This window comes from Bubalus bubalis, chromosome 3 (assembly GCF_019923935.1).
Source record: "Bubalus bubalis isolate 160015118507 breed Murrah chromosome 3, NDDB_SH_1, whole genome shotgun sequence".
Taxonomy (NCBI): Eukaryota; Metazoa; Chordata; class Mammalia; order Artiodactyla; family Bovidae; genus Bubalus; species Bubalus bubalis.
Window position 1 is genome coordinate 3,260,248 of NC_059159.1, and position 20,274 is coordinate 3,280,521.

Here is a 20,274-nt window from a genome sequence, read left to right on the forward strand (position 1 = left end):
CAGAGTAAGTGGGAAAAAAATTGCACGTGGGCTTTTTCCTCCCCCTACCTCCTGATGGTCTCTTCTGCGTGTTGAACTTATTTTTCCTTCAGGGTTTTCATATTCTTCTTTTTTCCCTTGTTATTAGTTATGTCTCAGCATTTCTGACTCCTTTGCACTTTGTCTGCCTGGAAATGATGTCTTGCAACCTGGACAGGGGCAGTAATTTAAAGGAATTGGCCACCTTTGCATACCTTCTGTTCAGAAGATCAGTCAGTGGCCTTGACGCGTCAGATTTCATTAAATGATTTTAGTTTCAGGGAAAAGAAAAAAAAATTAAATGGAAAGTTAAGGAAACTGCAGTCAGGAAACGTGCAGGGTGCCAACAGCCTTAGAGCCTGGGATTCCAAAAGGCATTTCAACATTTCTGAACTGATAAGCGAATTAATTATTAAAACAGAAACGTTCTTAGGATACCGATGACCAAGGTTATAAATACACTTCTTTACAATTCCTCTTTCTTTCCTTTTCTATTCTGTAACTGCTGAGTGTTGCCTTCAGATTGTACCAAGGTGATTCTAAGGAGCCAATTACAAAGGTTTTAAATCAGAGGGGCTAATAAGAAACGTAAATTGCATTAAAAATGGTTACAGGATTTTTTTTTAACACTTAAATATTTGCTTTAGACCAACCAGTTTAAAACTCTGCTGAAGCAAAATTTAGAAATAGAGGGATAGGGAGTGTCTACGTGCTTCTCTTTTAGAATTTCCTTCCCTTCCTTCTGGTTAAAACTACGACAGTTGTTGGTCCACAGCTTCTTTGCAAATGGCTGGTGGGTGAAGATAGTGAAAATACAACAAACCAAACAAAATTCAACAGTTCCGTGAAGTGCCCGTTGACAAAACAAGTTTATTTGTGTGGGTTTGTATCCTTCAAGGCGTAAAAGAGTCCTGCCTTAGGGAGTCTATATTTCTTTAGTCAAATGTAATGATTAGTCATCGAGATGTAAAGACATAGGTGCCAGCCGGAAACAGGGAAAAGCAGAACCAATTCAGGAGCTGAGCTGTACTGCAACAGAAGGTACTGTTCTTAAGTTCTGTTCTTCCTCTGAAAAGAGAGGTTGAGCAAGCTGGGCATCATAGTCGGAGCCTGGAGTTCACGTTTGTTGAAAAGATTAAGGGAGTTTTTTAAAGCACATAGATAGGACTTTTTGTTGTTCAGTCACTAAGTCGTATCTGGGGTTTGTGACCCCACGGACTGCAATGTGCCAGGCTCCTCTGTCCTCCACCATCTCCTGGAATTTGTTACATCAATATCCAGTGAGTTGGTGATGCCATCTGCCATCTCACTGCCTGCTGCCCTCTTCCCCTTTTGCCTTCAGTTTTTCCCAGCATCAGGGTCTTTTCCAATGAGTCAGCTCTTCGCATCAGGTGGCCAAAGGATTGGAGCTTCAGCATCAGTCTTCCAGTGAGTATTCAGGTTGATTTCCTTTAGGATGGACTGGTTTGATCTTGCAGTCCACAGGACTCTCCAGATCTTCTCTAGCACCACAATTCAAATAGAGAAGACTTTTCAGTTTTATATTCTTAGCATTATTGTGACTTAAATGTGTGTATTTAGCCTTTTAATTTCACGTGTCAAATAATTGGATAGATGCTGGCCCACACGTACTATTGCAAAATAAACTTTATGCTTAAGACACAAATTAAAAGGAGGGAACCCTTTTTAGTCAATATCTCACTAAAAACACAACATTCGAACCCAAGAGGAGACACATACTTTGGATACGCATTTAAATCACCCCAAAAGAAGTAGCGTCTGTTAGCATATGTTTGCTTCCTGTGTGTACACCATTCTCAGCACATGTCCATTCCCAACGATGTGTGGCGACTGTAATTAATTTACCTGTTCTTCCTCTACACAGACACTGAAACTAGTTTTTGCCCTTCTCTGCTGTTCTGTGAAATCAAAAGTCTAACATGCTATTCCTTCTGTGGCTCAGTCTATAACAATAAAAGAAATGAGAGATTTTGCATATCAGCCCACTAATTCCATTCACCCAATTTCAGGAAACCGTAAAATGTCCCCACTTTTCAAAAACGGTCAAAAGCCCAATTACACCTATTATTTTATTCAACATCTATTAAGCATTTACTATGGGACAAATGTTGCTCTATAAATTTATTATGGCTTGAGTTGTCTCAATAATTAATTTTAAGTTTTAAAAAGTGTAGGTATTCCTGACTCCCACATCTCTGGTTACTAAGCAAAGATGAATAGACAGTTAAGGAAATTCAGAGAACAACGAATTTGAAGGGGAAAAGCAGACTTAGCGCTAGTTTAGGTTTGAGCTAAGCCATTTCGGGTGCCCCCGCCTCATCCGGGTTAATGTAAACACAACATCTGTGTCTCAGGACGCACGTTGGCACGTTTCTTACTATGGACTTCGGTGTGTTTCTAAGTACATTTCTACACCCTCAACCTATGACTGGCTTCTGGAGGTGGAACGTGGAGATTGTAGCTGACCAGTACTGTGGTCTTTGACATGTCACTCCAGAGCAGAGAGGACAGTGCGTCTGCTGACAATTTTTCCTTCCTTGAGATGCTTAGATTTATGTTCTATTTGACTATATATTTGAGTGTACCACTGCTTTCTAAATAATCCACGATTAAACAAGCCCCCTTTAATGTAGCATTTCATGCTTTTTACCTCTTGCTTTTCATTGATCTTGGAACATTGTTTCATCATGCATGGATAAATAATATTTGTAAGAGTTGGTTTTACTGAGGTGTTGTCCCAGGCCACAATGTTCTAATCACAGTTTACACACATCCACTCGTTGAATCTGCACAACATCTAACTACATACGAGGTCAGTATTATATCCTGGTTAATTAAGTAAGAGATTTGCCTAAGACCCTACAGTGGGTCTGAGGATACTGGACATATTTGATCATTAGATGCTACTGTCTTTAATAGTTAATACATGTTGACGCATTTCCATGCTAAGCTCTCTATGACAAAGTGAGAGTGTTAGTCGCTCAGTCAAGTCTGACTCTTTGCGAAGCTATGGACGGTAGCCTGCCAGACTCCTCTGTCCATGGAATTCTCCAGGCAAGAATACTAGAGTGGGTAGACATTCCCTTCTCCAGTGGATATTCCCAACCCAGGGATCGAACCCAAGTTTCCTGCTTTGCCGGTTGATTGTTTACCATCTGAGCTGCCAGCGAAGCCAAGCTATATAGACATCAATCTATTTCTCATAAGGTTCCTTTTGTTAGACACTGCTATAATCATTCATGAAAATGAGAAAAGTTAGGACAACACAGATGAGTAAGGTCATTTAGCTAGTAAGCGGTTAAGGCGCGATTTGAACCTGAGTGAACTGCCTCCAGTGTCTGTCGCCTTGCTCAATCTGCTCTGCCAGAATAAACAACAAAGGGAAAATCTAATTGAATTGCTCAGAAATCTTGTTTATGTCATCATTTCTACTTTGGTATTAAAAATGAAAAATCTAACTTTTAGAATGAATAATGCTATTCTCCATAGAGAGAGCCTCCGGGTGATAGTAGGTCAGTTTGTTTCATTTAAGAAACCCCTACGGGAAAATTGGGCAAAGGGGGAAACACAGAAGGGCGTGGGTTATCTGCACAGGATTTTAAGACCTGTATTGTGCTTAACAAGGAAACAAGCCTGGTGCTTCTCAGTCCATGTCTCCTTTCTATCCCTATACTCATCACAAAAGAAAATTTCAAGATGGGATTACCTAATGCACTGGATTGACTACCAGATAAACCATAGCACTCGGATGATAAAGGCAAGTCTGTTCTTCACACCCCAGAAAGGAAACAAACAAACAAAAAATCAACATCTAAGAAAAGACGGGATGTTTCATGGGAAGGATGAATGAGTTACTCAAAGAAACCAGATGAAGAGATTCTAGAATCATAATTAGCAAGCCCCAGAAAGGGTCTCAGAATTAAACGTCAGTGTCCTGAAACCCACCCCGTTCCTTTGGTCTCAACCCTCCCCTTACACCCTCCTGTCTGCGGGCTTTCTGATACTCAAGGGCAGTCGTGTTTTCTTTCTCTTGGCATCTTGCAGATTTAACATTCATCTGTTGGGGCACATCGAGGTGATTTGCCAAATAACTCCTTTTGGCCAGAAGAATGTGCTGGGTTATTATTCCTTGGTCCAAATGAGCCAGACTGACTGTCTGCATGGTGGGAATATGCCAGATAATTACTTTAACCATGTCTTTCCCTTTAGCTGTGTATACATGGTCCTCGTAGTCTAGATAAACTTGGTTAAACCTCATATTGAATAATTACTGGCAAGTGGCCATGTGTTCAGAGTAATTTAATGTTTCATCTCTGGTTTCTACAGGGTGCTAGTGACAAAAGCAGGTTTTGTTTATACGTATGGTAGAAAGATTTTCTTTTCATAATTCGAAAGAAAATCTCCCCAGAAAGGAGCACTCGGTGAAAAAAAATTGGTTTTGATTTCAGGTTTTCCTCAAGAATCACAAACACAGTGCTAAGAAAAAGCCGATGTAGTTTAGCTTTTAGAAACAGAAAGAGGCTGAGAAAGGTGACCCCCAACCCCACTGTCCTGCATGCCAACTGATTTTTACTGCATTGAAATTAACATCTGATGTGATATTATTCTTCCTTTTGAAAGTGAGGACCCGTGTTGCTGTTTTATTACAGAAGATACAGAATAAGATTCCCCATGACTTGCTTAATCTTTCGGTCTCAGAGTAGCAGGAGAAGCCCGAGAATGGGAGGTGGAAGAGAAGGGGTCCAAGTTCTGACTATGTTACGTGTTGGTTTCAGAACCAGATGCAAGAAATGGAACACATCTCTCCCCTTTCCCTTGTGAAAATGAGAATAATACCAACCTACTCTTGCAAAGTATGGCTTCCCTGGTGGCTCAACAGTAAAGAGTACACCTTGCAATTTAGGAGACAGGGGTTTGATCCTAGGATTGGGAAGATCCCTTGGAGAAGGAAATGGCAACCCACTCCATTATTCTTGCCTGGGAGATCGCATGGACAGAGGAGCCTGTCCGGCTATAGTCCACGCGGTCGCTAAGAGTCGGACACGAGTGAGCGACTAAACAACAAATCTTGCACAGCACGCTTAGGAGGCTTGAGTTAAGGCTCACAGGACATGATTTTATAAATCGTAAAACACCCTAACTAAGTGACAGGAACTTGGTTTGAGATTTGCAGACACGCGCACACACACAAGACAAGAACAAAACACAAGCTTGTTATGTTGGGGTAACGATGGGTTAGGATGGTGAGGAAATGTCCGTGAAGAGACAGGCAACCCTGGGAACAATTAAATCGTGAAGAAAACCACCCTCACGCAAAGCTATCGTTTCCTGTCCTCAACCCCCACATAGGAAACCCAGGAATTCTAAAAAGCAGAAGGAGAAACGTGAGTGGGAAACAAATTCACAGTGTGTTTACCAAGCTTTGAAACTGTCCATGCTCTTGGATCGAGAACTTTCCTTTCAGAAAGTCTCCTGAGTACACTATGATGAATAGTATTTTTTAAATTTAGCTTTGTTTGACATATAACATTTAAGGTGTATAATCTGTTTATCTGTTGCATTTTAATATTGTGATCCAGTTGTCATTGTGGCCACAGATATCACCTCTCCCAAGTCATGTGATTATCATTTCTTTTTTATGTGGTGAGAATAATTGAGGGCTAGTCTCTTAGCAAGTTTAATTGTTATAACACAGTGTTCATGTCTATATTCTCTAAGCTGTGTTTTACATCTTTTTACGCTGTTGTTTAGTCACTAAGTTGTGTCCAATGCTTTGCGACCCCATGGACTACAGGCCCCTCTGTCCATGGGATTCTCCATGCAAGGATACTGGAATGGGTTGCCACTTCCTCCTCCAGGGGATCTTCCTGACCCAGGGATCGAACCTGTGTCTCTTGTCTCCTGCATTGGCAGGTGGGTTCTTTGGCACTAGTACCACTTGGGAAGCCCCCAAAAGTAAAGAATAAGTTTTAGTCAATCTGGTGTTTTGATGGGTGCATAGTTTCTTACACACTACTTCCTGTTGTAAATGGAACTCCAAAAATAATGAAAGATTTAAAAATTTCACTCTTCCTTGCTTCCTAGTATGATGAATTTCCCATGTTCCTCCCCTATTAGATTACATGTACCCTGAAGCCGTTCATTCGTTCATGCATGCATGCATTTATTCTTCCATGTGTTCTTCTCCCAAATAATCACCCACTGCAAACTTACTAGACTTTATGGGACTTCCACAGCTGCAGCAAACATGTGTCCTGCCCTTAGAAATCCACAGAGTTGTTTGGGCCAGCGATGAGCACTTGATTCAGTCCAAAGCAAAATAAATCTATCCTGAGACATCCACAAACGAAGCTGAAATAGACTCTCTTTGTTTATGCTCTTTGATTGGTTATGCTTTCACTTTCTCTGTGAATATGTAAGCATTGAAGTTGTGAGCAAACATCTCCCACTTTCCAAACAAGAGAAAGAAGAAAAATATTTTCTTCTTTCGAAGAATAAAAATGAAACAAAGAGGATTTCAGTTAAAAGAAGGGTTGATGTTAGCCCTCTGGAACAGGACTCCAGTCCTCCTCAAACAAGAATACAACCTGGCACCCAGAGGGTTGATGTTAGCCCTCTGGAACAGGATTCCAGTCCTCCTCAAACAAGAATACAACCTGGCACCCAGGGGGACCTCATTCAGTATCTTAGGACTGAATAGAGGGATTTTATGGAGACATCAATCCTGAAGGAAATCAACCCTGAATATTCACTGGAAGGAGTGATGGTCAAGTTGAAGCTCCAATACTTTGGCCACCTGATGTGAAGCACCAACTCATTGGAAAAGACCCTGATGCTGGGAAAGATTAAAAGCAAAAAGAGAATTGGGCAACAGAGGATGAGATGGTTGGGTGGCTTCACTGACTCAATGGACATGAGTTTGAGCAAACTCCAGGAGACGGTGAAGGGCAGGGGAGCCTGGTGTGCTGTAGTCCAAGGGGTGGCAAAGAGTTAGACGTGACTCAGTGACTGAAAAACAACAACAACATATGGAGAGATAACCAAACCAACATATGAAGGCAGGACAAAGGGATTTATCTGAAGATGATGTTTTGTTTTGTTTCTTTTTGGAGCAAAGGCTGAATGAAGGAGAGGAGAAAAGAGAAGAGGAAAGGCAGCATTGGGTCATGAGTGAACATCTTGAAGGCAGTGGCAACATGCCATCAACATTCGGACGCTGAGTCCCGAGTCCAAGTACGCATTCCTGTTAATCCCCTTTTCCTGAATTTGTGGAGGGAAAAGGGGAAGAAGTTGGGAGTGTTCAGCTTTCTAATGGTGTTCTCTGCTGGCTCTGGTTTTCCTGCAACTGATGCTTTTCCTGCTCACCTGGCAGGTATAGGAGACAATGTTTTATGAGATTGTCTTGAAACTTGTCTAGAGGTCATTTAATACATGGTAGCGTGCACTGGAGGTGGTCTAGTTCACTACCTCCAATGGTGATAGGCCATTCGTGTTGAGTTTTTCATCCCCCATCTTTTCTTAGTAACTAAACACTCTGAGCTCTGGCAGAATGAGGGCCTTACTGAGTAGACTTAGGTAAATTTTTCTGTAAACATTCAGCAAATTCTTGGCAGCCAGCCACCATAGGGATGTATATATTTGTATTTATTTATATACATGTATATATGTATATGGGGCTTCCCTGGTGGCTCAGTGGTAAAGAACCTGCCTGTCAATGCAGGATGTATGGGTTGATCCCTGGTCAGGAAGATCTCCTGGAGGAGGAGATGGCAACGCACTCCAGTATTCTTGCCTGGAGAATTCTATGGACAGAGGAGCCTGGTGGGTTACAGTCCATGGAGCTGCAAGAGAGTTGGTTACAACTTAGCAACCAAATAACAATAACAACAAATATAATATATGTATACAAGGGAATAGCTACCCACCCCAGTATTCTTGCCTGGAGAATTCCATGGACAGAGGAGCCTGGCGGGCTACAGTCCATGAGGTCTGAAAGAGTTGCATACAACTAAGTGACTAACAATTTCACACACATATACATGTATATATATTCTTCTCTACCATACAAATCCTTGCAAAGCATTTAGATTTCTACTCTAAATGTTAACAACAAATCTAAAACAAACAAACAAACAAAAAAACAACACCTCTATAACATTTTCTTTTTGCTTGGAATAGAATCTTTAGCACTGATGATCTCTACATAAAACTTCATGAAAAAAGTTTAATTATTCAGTAATCAATTGGAGATACTTAGAGGGCTTCCCTGGTGGCTCAGATGGTAAAGAATCCACCTGCAATGCAGGAGGCCTGGGTTTGATCCCTGGGTTGGGAAGATCCCCTGGAGGAGGGAATTGAACCCACTCCAGTGTTCTTGCCTGGAGAATCCCATGGACAGAGGAGCCTGGCGGGCTTCAGTTCATGGGGTCGCAAAGAGTCAGACACAGCTGAGGGACTAAGAACAACACAGCACAGTACAAATCAGAAGGAGAAGAGTGTGGAGGACAGAATCTGTTCCCTCCTTGCAAGCCTGTGGATTTGCTCTATTTTGTTAGACTTATTTGTAATTCTCCATGTAGCCACACAGAATTTGAATTTCATGGAAATTCCTTATGGATCCTTATAATGGTCCTGCTGTCTGTCTAAATTTTAAAAGATAAGCATTTTCATTTACTTTTTTTTATTGTTGTTGGTTTGACTGTTTTCCTAAGTATTTAGTGGGAAATTAGAATCGTTTGCAAAAAGTTTTTTTTTAGCCTGGCCTCATGTGAGACTAAAGAGTGTACTGTTCAGGTCTTAATATCCTTTTTTCTGTTGTTTGTTTCTCCCCTTTTATCTTTCCGTTGGATGCCAACCCAAGATCAGAATGTTTTACCAACATCTGTTTATTATTTTATTTAAACACAAGGACCATAGGCCCATACACAGGCGCATTGTTGACAGGCTCATATACAGCCCTCAGATGACTTCCTCACATTTATTCCTGATGATGTGGCCCCAAACCCATCTTTTATAATCAATTCTTTTTTTTTTTTTTTTTTGCCTTCAAAGACAAACATGTTTCTAAGCGGTACCGGTTGGATGATACAAACAGAATTTCAAACAAGTTAGTGTTTTTTTATTTATTTTCAGAACTAACAAACACGTCCCATGGCTTATATGAATGTCTTTACGGCAAAGCCAGAAGGGTGCTAGCTAAATTACATCCACCACTGACTCTGAGGAGTGGGAAGGAAATTCTGGCATGCTTGTGGAAGCATGTGGATAATTATAAAAAAGTCAGGACGTTTTCGCCCTCTGCCTAACGTGTTGATAAATGAATGTAGTGCCTGGTGTTCTGTTTTTAACTTTTAATTGGCTCCGCAGTAGGCATTTTATGGTGGTCGCAGGTTATGTTTTCAAGTGTAAGTAAAATAATTTTAGAGCAAAGTTGCAGAACTGTCTACATCTCATTCCAAATCAGTGCCATTTACCTGTAAACAGACTCACTTTTCTGGTCTGTTCATTTTATTATGAGTTTCCTGATCTATCCTCAAACCTACGTCTTTCATCCATGCTCAGTCAATAACAAATTTGTAGGATGAATCGTTAGATGAGATGAAAGCTGAAATTATCAAGGAAGGCAGGGTTCTTTTCTGTGATACTTGGGTCAAATTAGATATGTAAATTTCAACATTATCCAGTAAGGTGGGACTAGGGGTCCTAATTCAGTCGGACAATTCTGATTTATATAAATTTTCCAAATTATTTGAATAATAAAGATGGCATAGATTTGTCTTTGTACAAATCAATTAAAGTAGCACATTAAATTATTATTTTCTTATACCTCCAAAGTAGCACATTAATTATTTTATTACACCTCCCACAACACACCACTTTATAACTCAGTAGCATGGTTATTATTTTAAAGACAGAAAATATATTAGGATGAAACAAAAATTATAAAGAGCTTTAATTTAAATTTCTTTTTTTTCTTTTTTTGCAGATAGCTGGATGGTAGATATTTGGGGAAAAATCACATGCTACTCAACTTCAGTATCTTTTTATTAAAATTAGAACAAACCACTTTCCTTGGAACTTTTAATTATAAAGTTTTAGTTTCTAAGCCACTAATGTGTTCAGTTCAGTTCAGTTGCTCAGTTGTGTCCAACTCTTTGCAACCCCATGAATCACAGCACACCAGGCTTCCCTGTCCATCATCATCTCCCGGAGTTCACCCAGACTCATGTCCATCGAGTCAGTGATGCCATCCAGGCATCTCATCCTCTGTTGTCCCCTTCTCCTCCTGCCCCCAATTCCTCCCAGCGTCAGAGTCTTTTCCAATGAGTCAACTCTTCGCATGAGGTGGCCAAAGTACTGGAGTTTCAGCTTTAGCATCATTCCTTCCAAAGAAATCCCAGGGCTGATCTCCTTCAGAATGGACTGGTTGGATGAGTTATCATAGACATTTAAAATACTCCTATGGTTATGATATTTTGGCTTCTGGAAAATTCAGACAGTCCTGAGTTAACCAAAAATTTACGCTGCAAATATTTTTACAAAATTAAGGATAGCCCTTTTGAATAATTTGATGATCATTATTAAATCTCCCACCCATATTTGTTATGGAATTGGATGTTGTTTATGTATGTGGGTTTTTTAAAGTGTCTTTTACTCTCCATAAACTAAACTATGCTGTTGGATGTCGAAATATATATTTACTTGCGTATCAAGGATCACCATAAACCTTTTGTTTTATAGCAGAGATAACGTCTCTGACTTCTTTCAAGATCATACATCTGACAGTAAGTCACTTCAGTCATGTCCAACTCTTTGTGACCCTATGGACTGTGTGGCCCACCAGGCTCCTCTGTTCATGGGATTCTCCAGGCAAGAATACTGGAGTGGGTTGCTAGGCCCTCCCAGAGAATCTTCCCAACTCTGGAATCGAACCCTATCGTGTCTCTTCCGTCTCCTGCATTGGCAGGCAGGTTCTTTACTGCTAGCGATACCTGGAAAGACCCTTCAAGGGACTTCATAGGGCCTTCGCAAGTCATCTCATCTAAGTGGTGTGTCTCTGCTCAGACAGCTGGTAAGGACTACAGCTGGTCAATTTTGCCTCAAGAACCTAGCAGAGGTAGCTTAATCTAATTTTAGATTGACAGACTTGGAAAGGAGTAAAGGGGGGAAAAAACACAGCTGCATCCATACCCAAACAATTGCCATTCTTCCAGGTAGTAGAGTTAGAAGACCATAGATTTCAGAGTCAGAAACAACCGAATTCAAACATCATTTTAGTAGCAGTGTGACCCAGGGCTAGTTCTCAGACCTTGCTGAGAGACTTCACTTAGTCTCTTGAAAAATGGAGCGGATGGTACCAATGAACCTATTTCCAGGGCAGGAAAAGATGTGCAGACAGAAGGGATCTGTGGCCACAGCAGGGGAAGTGGAGGGCGGGACAAATTGAGAGAGTAGTATTGACGGGTACACACTGCCAGGTGTCAGACGGAGCTGGTGGGAGCTGCTGTGCACACAGGGAGCCCAGTGCGGCGCTCTGGCGGACCCAGGGGTGGCATGGGGGCGGTTAGCAGTGGGGCTCAAGAGGGAGGGGGTGTGTGCATCTGCACGGCTGATCCACAATTTCCACACAGTATTGTAAAGCAACTGTCCTCCAACTAGTGGTGGCTCAAACAGTAAAGCGTCTGCCTACAACGCGGGAGACCCGGGTTCAATCCCTGAGTTGGGAAGATCTCCTGGAGAAGGAAATGGCAACCCACTCCAGTATTCTTGCCTGGAAAATTCCATGGATGGAGGAGCCTGGCCGCCTACAGTCCATGGGGTTGCAAAGAGTCGGACACAACTGAGTGACTTTACTTTCACTTTCACTTCATACTCCAATTAAAAAAAAATCCTATGATAAAACATTCTGGAAAAGAATATTTTTATATATATATAATGAAATCACTTTGCTGTGCAACAGGAATTAACAACACTGTAAATCAACTATACTTCAATTTAAAAAAATAAGAAAAGAAAACAAAAAAGTAGGGTGGAAAAAGTCTAATTATTGAATAATGCAATCTATGTTTGCAAAGCCCCTGGTATAAAGTGAATGTGGAATAAATGATGTATGTTTTTTCTCACACCTAAACTGGAATCAAGATTGCCAGGAGAAATATCAATAACCTCAGATATGCAGATGACACCACTTTTATGGCAGAAAGTGAAGAGGAACTAAAAAGCCTCTTGATGAAGGTGAAAGTGGAGAGTGAAAAAGTTGGCTTAAAGCTCAACATTCAGAAAACGAAGATCATGGCATCTGGTCCCATCACTTCATTGGAAATAGATGGGGAAACAGTGGAAACAGTGTCAGACTTTATTTTTCTGGGCTCCAAAATCACTGCAGATGGTGACTGCAGCCATGAAATTAAAAGACGCTTACTCCTTGGAAGGAAAGTTATGACCAAACTAGACAGCATATTCAAAAGCAGAGACATTACTTTGCCAACAAAGGTTCGTCTAGTCAAGGCTATGATTTTTCCTGTGGTCAAGTATGGATTTGAGAGTTGGACTGTGAAGAAGGCTGAGCGCCGAAGAATTGATGCCTTTGAACTGTGGTGTTGCAGAAGACTCTTGAGAGTCCCTTGGACTGCAAGGAGATCCAACCAGTCCATTCTGAAGGAGATCAGTCCTGGGATTTCTTTGGAAGGAAAGATGCTAAAGCTAAAACTCCAGTACTTTGGCCACCTCATTTGAAGAGTTGACTCATTGGAAAAGACTGTGATGCTGGGAGGGATTGGGGGCAGGAGGAGAAGGGGACGACAGAGGATGAGATGGCTGGATGGCATCACTGACTCAATGGACGTGAGTCTGAGTGAACTCCGGGAGTTGGTGATGGACAGGGAGGCCTGGCGTGCTGCGATTCATGGGGTCGCAGAGTCGGACATGACTGAGCGACTGATCTGATCTGAAGCTTCTCATTCTCATGTTTTGGGACATTTTTTGGATTTGGGTTGAAAAGTTTGATATCTGTTGCAGATTGTCACAGGAGAAAGAAATGAAGAGTTATCCTGGGTTCCCATGTGAGGATGGCTTAGCCTCTGAGTGGCTGCCTGGCAATGTCTAGGGATGGTAGTATTTAGAATTCAGAGAGGCTGCTGAACATCCTACAATGCACAGGATGGACCTTATAATAGTGAATTTCCTGGTCCCCAAAATGAATAGGGCTGAGGCTGAGAGGTCCTGGAATACACTGAAAAATATCCCACACTTCTTCACCTCAAATGCCTGATTATAAAAATGAATTCTCAATGCTCATATGATAAATTCATATGATGATGAAATTATGATGTGTATTTAATTATATTCAATTAGACTTATATGCCTGTTTGCCTTAGAAAAGGTTTAGAGGTATACTGTTTAATTTTCATATATCTTACATCACACTTCTTACCTTTTTTTTAAAATCTTTTATTTTGTATTGGAGAATAGTTGATTAATGGACTTAACTGATGGCTCAGATGGTAAAGAATATGCCTGCAATGCTGGAGACCCAGGTTTGATCCCTAGGTCGGGAAGATCCCCTGGAAAAGGGAGTGGTTACCCACTCCAGCATAACCTGGAAAATCCCATGGACAGAGGAGCCTGGCGCAGTCCACGGGGTCACAAAGAGTTGGGCACAACTGAGCGACTAATGCATTCACTTTCTTCATAGTCGATTAACAACGCGATAGTTTCAGGTAAAAAGTGAAGGGACTCAGCCTTACATATGCAGGTATCTCCCAAAGGTCTCTCCCAAATTCCCCTCCCATCCAGACTGCCACATAACACTAAGCAGAGTTCCCCGTGTCACACAGTAGGTCCTTCTGAGTCATTCATTTTAAATATAGTGATGTATATCACCTTTAAAAAATACCATTACAATATATTACATATAGAAACATAGAATGTGATTATAAATGCCCTAGTCCAAGAAATATTTGTAAAATTTAATTTGTGGAATCTGTGAGTTCACCTACTTATTATTGACCTTGTCAGCTTGGGAATGTATCTTTATTAGATGATATATCTATATTATATACATTCAGTTCAGTTCAGTTCAGTCACTGAGTCATGTCCAACTCTTTGCGACCCCATGAATCGCAGCACGCCAGGCCTCCCTGTCCATCACCAACTCCCAGAGTTCACTCAGACTCACGTCCATCGAGTCAGTGATGTCATCCAGCCATCTCATCCTCTGTCATCCCCTTCTCCTCCTGCCCCCAATCCCTCCCAGCATCAGAGTCTTTTCCAATGAGTCAACTCTTCAAATGAGGTGGCCAAAGTACTGGAGTTTCAGCTTTAGCATCATTTCTTCCAAAGGAATCCCAGGGCTGATCTCCTTCAGAATGGCCTGGTTGGATCTCCTTGCAGTCCAAGGGACTCTCAAGAGTCTTCTCCAACACCACAGTTCAAAAGCATCAATTCATCGGCGCTCAGCCTTCTTCACAGTCCTACATATCTATGGATTTATAGATCTATAGAGAGATATCAGAATAAGCCAGAATGCTAACATAGTACATTCTCAGTATACCTTAACATGATTCTAATGAAAAAAATTTCTGCCACACATATTTGTGCTAGTTTTAAAAATTAAAACAAAAAAAAATCTTTTCAAGTATTTGAAATTCTGCTCTTGAAGGAAATGCCTACAAAACCCATTTTTTGACATTTTGTATATTCTTCTTACACAGGAAATCACGTAGAATTTACAAGATTTATTCCATGTATCTGAAACAAAATACATTTTGTTCCTTAAGATTTCTTTGAAAGATATTTGTTTTCAAGATGTTTGCTATCACTTGTGAGTAAAATAAAATACGGAGGATTTTCATATGCAGACCTTTGGTCCTTCCGGCTCCCAACCCAGGCATTAGAAGGTTCAGGAAGAACTTTTCTTTGCAGGCTTATTAAATGTCAATCCAGCCTGGTCTCTTTGAAGGCTACAGAGACTGATGACAAATTCCCTAAACTTGCTGTGGATTTACAGTGAGGAGAATCTTTCTCCATAGTGCATGCACACATGCGTGCTCAGTCCTGTCTGACTCTCTGCGACCCCATGGACTGTAGCCCGCAGGCTCCTCTGTCCATGGGATTCTCCAGGCAAGAATAAGGAGTGCATTGCCATTTTCTCCTCTAGGGGATCTTCCTGACCCAGGGATCAAACCCAAGTCTTGTGCATTGGCATGCGAGTTATTTACCACTGAGCCAGCTGGAAAGCCCTTCATAGGACAGACTCAATAGTTGAGAATATTTTTCTCAAAAAAAGGAAAGACAAATATCTTTTCCTTTGGTGAAAAGGTTTCAGATTCCAAGTCTACTCTTTCAACATTGGCAAAGTATGCTATTAATTAGAGTTAAGATAAAAAGAGTAAATGAATACCTCACCTTTGATCTGAGACTTCTAAGAGTGTTGTACTATTAGGGAATGTTCACAGCCTCCTACTAGGATGCCAAACCTTAGACCTTAAGTCTGATCACTTATCAAGACCTACTGATTGATCTTTTAATGATTTCTTAAATTTGTATACCTCTCTCTATCACTTTGATGACTGTTTTTCTTTTGTAAAATACTGTAAAAATATTTCAGATGCACCCCTTGCAAATAGTCACATAATCTTTAAGACCATCATCAGATCACCAACCAGGTAACTGCTCCAAAACATAAATATGGTGATGTCACCCTTCCATTCCTCCTCACATAGGTCTTTCAGTGGTACCCTGTCTCCTGAAAGTGCATTCCAACTGCCTTAATGTCACAAAACGATGCCATTGAGTTGTTGCTGTTACTGTTCTTGATTTCTTTTCCATTGTCTCTTTCTTTCCTCCTTCCTTCTCTCCCTCCTTTCTATCTTTCTTTTCTGTCTCTCTCTGTCTCTCTCATATAGCCCCTCGCTCTAGGACCCTTCCCCCCACACCCCCAGACCCTGTGATGACCTCTAGGTCATCACAGAGCACCGAGCTGGGCTCCATGATCTCTACAGCAGCTTCCCACTGGCCATCTATTTTACACATGATAGTGTGTATGTGGGAGGAGAAAATGGCAAGCCACTCCAGTATTCTTGCCTGGAGAATCCCATGGACAGAGGAGCCTGGTGGGCTGCTGTCCACGGGGCCACACAGAGTCAGACATGACTGAAGTGACTTAGCATGCATGCATGCATTGGAGAAGGAAATGGCAACCCACTCCAGTATTCTTGCCTGGAGAATCCCATGGACAGAGGAGCCTGGTGGGCTGCCGTCTATGGGGTCGCACAGCGTCAGACACGGCTGAAGCGACTTAGCAGCAGCAGCAGCAGTGTGGATACGTCAATGCTACTTTCTCAATTCAGCACACACTCCCTCCCCCCTGCTCCAGTGTCCATATGTCCATTTTCTATATCTGTGTGTCTGTTGCTGCCCTCCAAACAGGCTCATCTATACCATTTCCTGTATTCCACATGTGTGCGTCAGTATATGATATTTGTTTTTCTGGCTGACTTCACTCTGTATGACAGACTTTAGGTCCATCCACGTCTGTACAAATGACCCAGTTTCATTCCTTTTTATGACTGAGTAGTATTTCATTGTGTATATGTACCATATCTTCTTTATCTATTCCTCTGTTGCTGGGCGTTTAGGTGGCTTCCATGTCCTGTTGCGAATAGTACTACATTGAATATTGAGGTGCATGTGTCTTTTTGAATTAGGTTTTTCTCAGGGTATATGCCCAGGAGTGGACTGCTGGGTCACACGGCAGTTCTATTTTTAGTTTTGTAAGGAACCTCCCTACTGTTCTCCATACTGGCTCTAGTCTTGAACTCAAAGACAGAGGGGAAGTAGTCCAGTGCCTAAGCCTGGAGACTGATTCGCAGGGTTTGAATTCTATTACTGCCAGGCACACCTAGCTCTGTTCCCAGCAGGTAGCCCAACATGTGTCTCAGTTTTACAGTTGTAAAAATGGAGCAATAATAAATGCTAAGAGTTTTACAGGAATGCTTGACATGTAAAGAAAAAAAAAAAAAAAGGACTTCTTAACATAAAATTCTAATTCCTTTCTTGCTAGAAATATCATCACTCACCCTTGCCCTTTAAAAATATAACACTGCTTTTCAAAGAATGTATAACCGCCAAAGTTGAAAATCCCCATATCACCAGCCGTAAGCTACTGACATTCCAACCCTTCACTTCCAAGGACTTGTTCTTTTTCAGTATTTCAAAGCTAGAAATAAGCTCTACTTTTACATGCACTCGTGGCCTTTTGGAGACTGGTTCCTTAATCTTTATTTTTCTTCCTCAAGTTCTCACATGCCCACACACCAAGACACACATGTCTTTTCTTCTATTCTTTAGGTGTAGTTTCTTATCAAATGCAGTTCAGCACCAAATCACAATTTCCAAGCAAAATGAGATCAAGAAAAGGGACCTTTTGAAAAACATTGGATTGTGTGCTTACAGAAATACCACCTGACATTTCATTATTAATCAAATCCATTTGCATGCCACTAATACTCTGTAGACTCTTAGGAGAACTGGTACTAATTCTGTCTTTCTGAGGTTGTGACTTTCATAAGACCTTGTTGGCCCAAGTGCAGGGATGGAATCTGAAAATGTGCGAGTTTCATGTAGCTTGTATTGTGAGGAAACACTTGCATAGCCTGAAAATCCTTCGTGAAATTAAATATTATCTTAAGAAATCCTAATTAACTTAATCTCCAACTCCATCTTCACTTTCTTTTTCTGTGACTTCACTTGAGCCTGGCCTGCCTGTGACCTGGAGCACGCTGACTTCACATTAGATTAAATGTGACTAAACCTCAAAAAAAAATAACCTTTTAATTACCTTTTAAACTCTATAAAGAGAATTGGCTGTTGAGTGTGACGTCATGCAATCACACTGATTTTATTCCTGTGCTGCATTAATTTATCTTAGTTTACATGGATAACCGACCAGATGTTGAAGCATTAAAATGGGGTTATCTCTGTACATTTCTACTCATACAAAGAGGTTAAGGCCAAAGAACACTTGAAAATTTCCTGCACAGTTTTGAATTTATTAATCCCGTCTTTATTTTATGGTATGTTGCAAAGAACGCCCAAAGTAACCATCTGGTTGGCATAATAACAAAGATTCTGAGGGAGCAAAAGGTACATTAGAGACACCATATGAGAGATCATTTTTAAAGTTATTGACATAAGGCCAAAGCAGTCTTACCCTGACACACCCACGTCATCCCACAGACCCCGTTTCTGTTGTGCAATGCATTTAGTGTTGTTGTTCTTTAGTCGCTCAGTCATGTCTGACTCTTTGCAACACCATGGACTGTAGCCTGCCAGGCTCCTCTGTCCACGGGATTCTCCAGGCGAGAACACTGGAGGGGCCTGCTATTTCCTTCTCCAGGGGATCTTCCCCACCCAGGGACTGAAACCAGGTCTCTTTCATTGGCAGGTGAATCCTTTTAACACTGAGCCCCCAGGAAAGCCCAATATGGTCAATGCCACTTTTCAGAAAATGGTGCTCTATTTTTCCCTGGAGATTAAGTATGGATTGAAAATGAAGTTGAGGTGGGCCAGTTTCAAAATGGCAGACTTAAGAGTGTCAACTTTGAGGGTTTTTGTTTTCACCATTCCTACCATATGTGAAAGCAGAATTCTCAAAGGTTTTCCTTACTATTAGTTAATTGTTCAAACCATGTTCATTGGTTTACATACACACACACACACACACACACACAGGTTTCCCTGGTGTCTCAGATGGTAAAAAATCTGCCTGCAATGCAGGAGACCCAGGTTCAATTCCTGGGTTGGGAAGATCCCCTGGAGAAGGTAATGGCAACCCAGTATTCTGGCTGGGAGAATCCCATGGACAGAGGAGCCTGAAGGGCTACAGTCAATGGGGTTGCAAAGAGTTGGACATGACTGAGCAAATAACACACACACACACACACACATTACTACAAGAAACATAACTGAAGTAGATTCTTTAAACATATAAAAATCTCTTTTGATTTTTTCAATAATGATTGAAAGATAAATAAAGTGAACAGAGAAAGTTGATTATTCAACTATATGCTTGAATAATATTTTCTCGTCCCTGGGCTGGTAATGGAGGATAAATACAAAAGAATCATATTTAAATTATTCAAAAACTATCAAGTGAGAATTTTACTGCTTCCTGTAAAATAACGTTGATTACCACAGGACTAGAAAGGGTAGGGCCACGTATTCTGGCTGCTCTGGCCTGAAATGTCTGTGGGAGAGAACGGCCTCTGACTTGAGCTTTGAGCATGGTGGGAGGTTGGTTCTCTGGATGGGGAACTCAGTCATTCCAGGTGTGGAAAAGCAGATTCACAAAGGTGGCAAGGGGTTTGGTGTGACGGCTGGTCCAGAGTGGCCAGAGACGAGAGCTGCATGATTGAGTTCCCCATCAGCTTAGGAAGCGCGTACTATCGGGAGGGCCAAAAACATCTTTCAGGTTTTTCCATAAGATAGTACAAAAACCCCAAACAAACGTTTTGGCCAATCCAATATGAGCGATACTCTCAAAACAACACAGATTTGTGCTTTTAACACATAATTCATATGGGATATTGAATAGAAGAAAGGGGAGAGGCTAACTTTGACGGAATATCCGAGGCTGAGCTGATGGTCCCAGCTTCTGTCCCTAACCTTGTTTGCTGTCGTACCCATGACCAGAATTAAAGACATGAGCGCACACCCCAAACAGGTCTACTTTCTTGTATTGGACTTGCCTTGTGGCTCGTGTCTGTGTGTGTATGCACACACAAAACACATATATGTGGGTGTGCACTCAGTTGTGCCCGACTCTTTGTGACCCCATGGACTATAGCCCGCCAGGCTCTTCTATCCATAGGACTTTCCAGACAAGAATAATGAAGTGGGTTGTCATTTCCTCTTCTAGGGGATCTTCCCAACTGAGGGATCGAAACTGGGTCTTCTGCATCTCATGTGTTGGCAGGCAGATTCTTTACCACTGAGTCACCTGGGAAGCCCCTAACACGTACATAGACATTCAGATATAGACATGAGCATATATATATATATATTCATATATATATAATTGCTTCAATATATGATGTAAACCGTAAAACACACATATATGTAGAAATATAAAGATGAAATAAATTGTAGAGCGAGGCTTCTTGTTGTGCCCCTGAGATGATTCTGAGCATCCCCTGGGGTATGCACACCATTCCCTGGTCACCCCTGGGCTCAGTA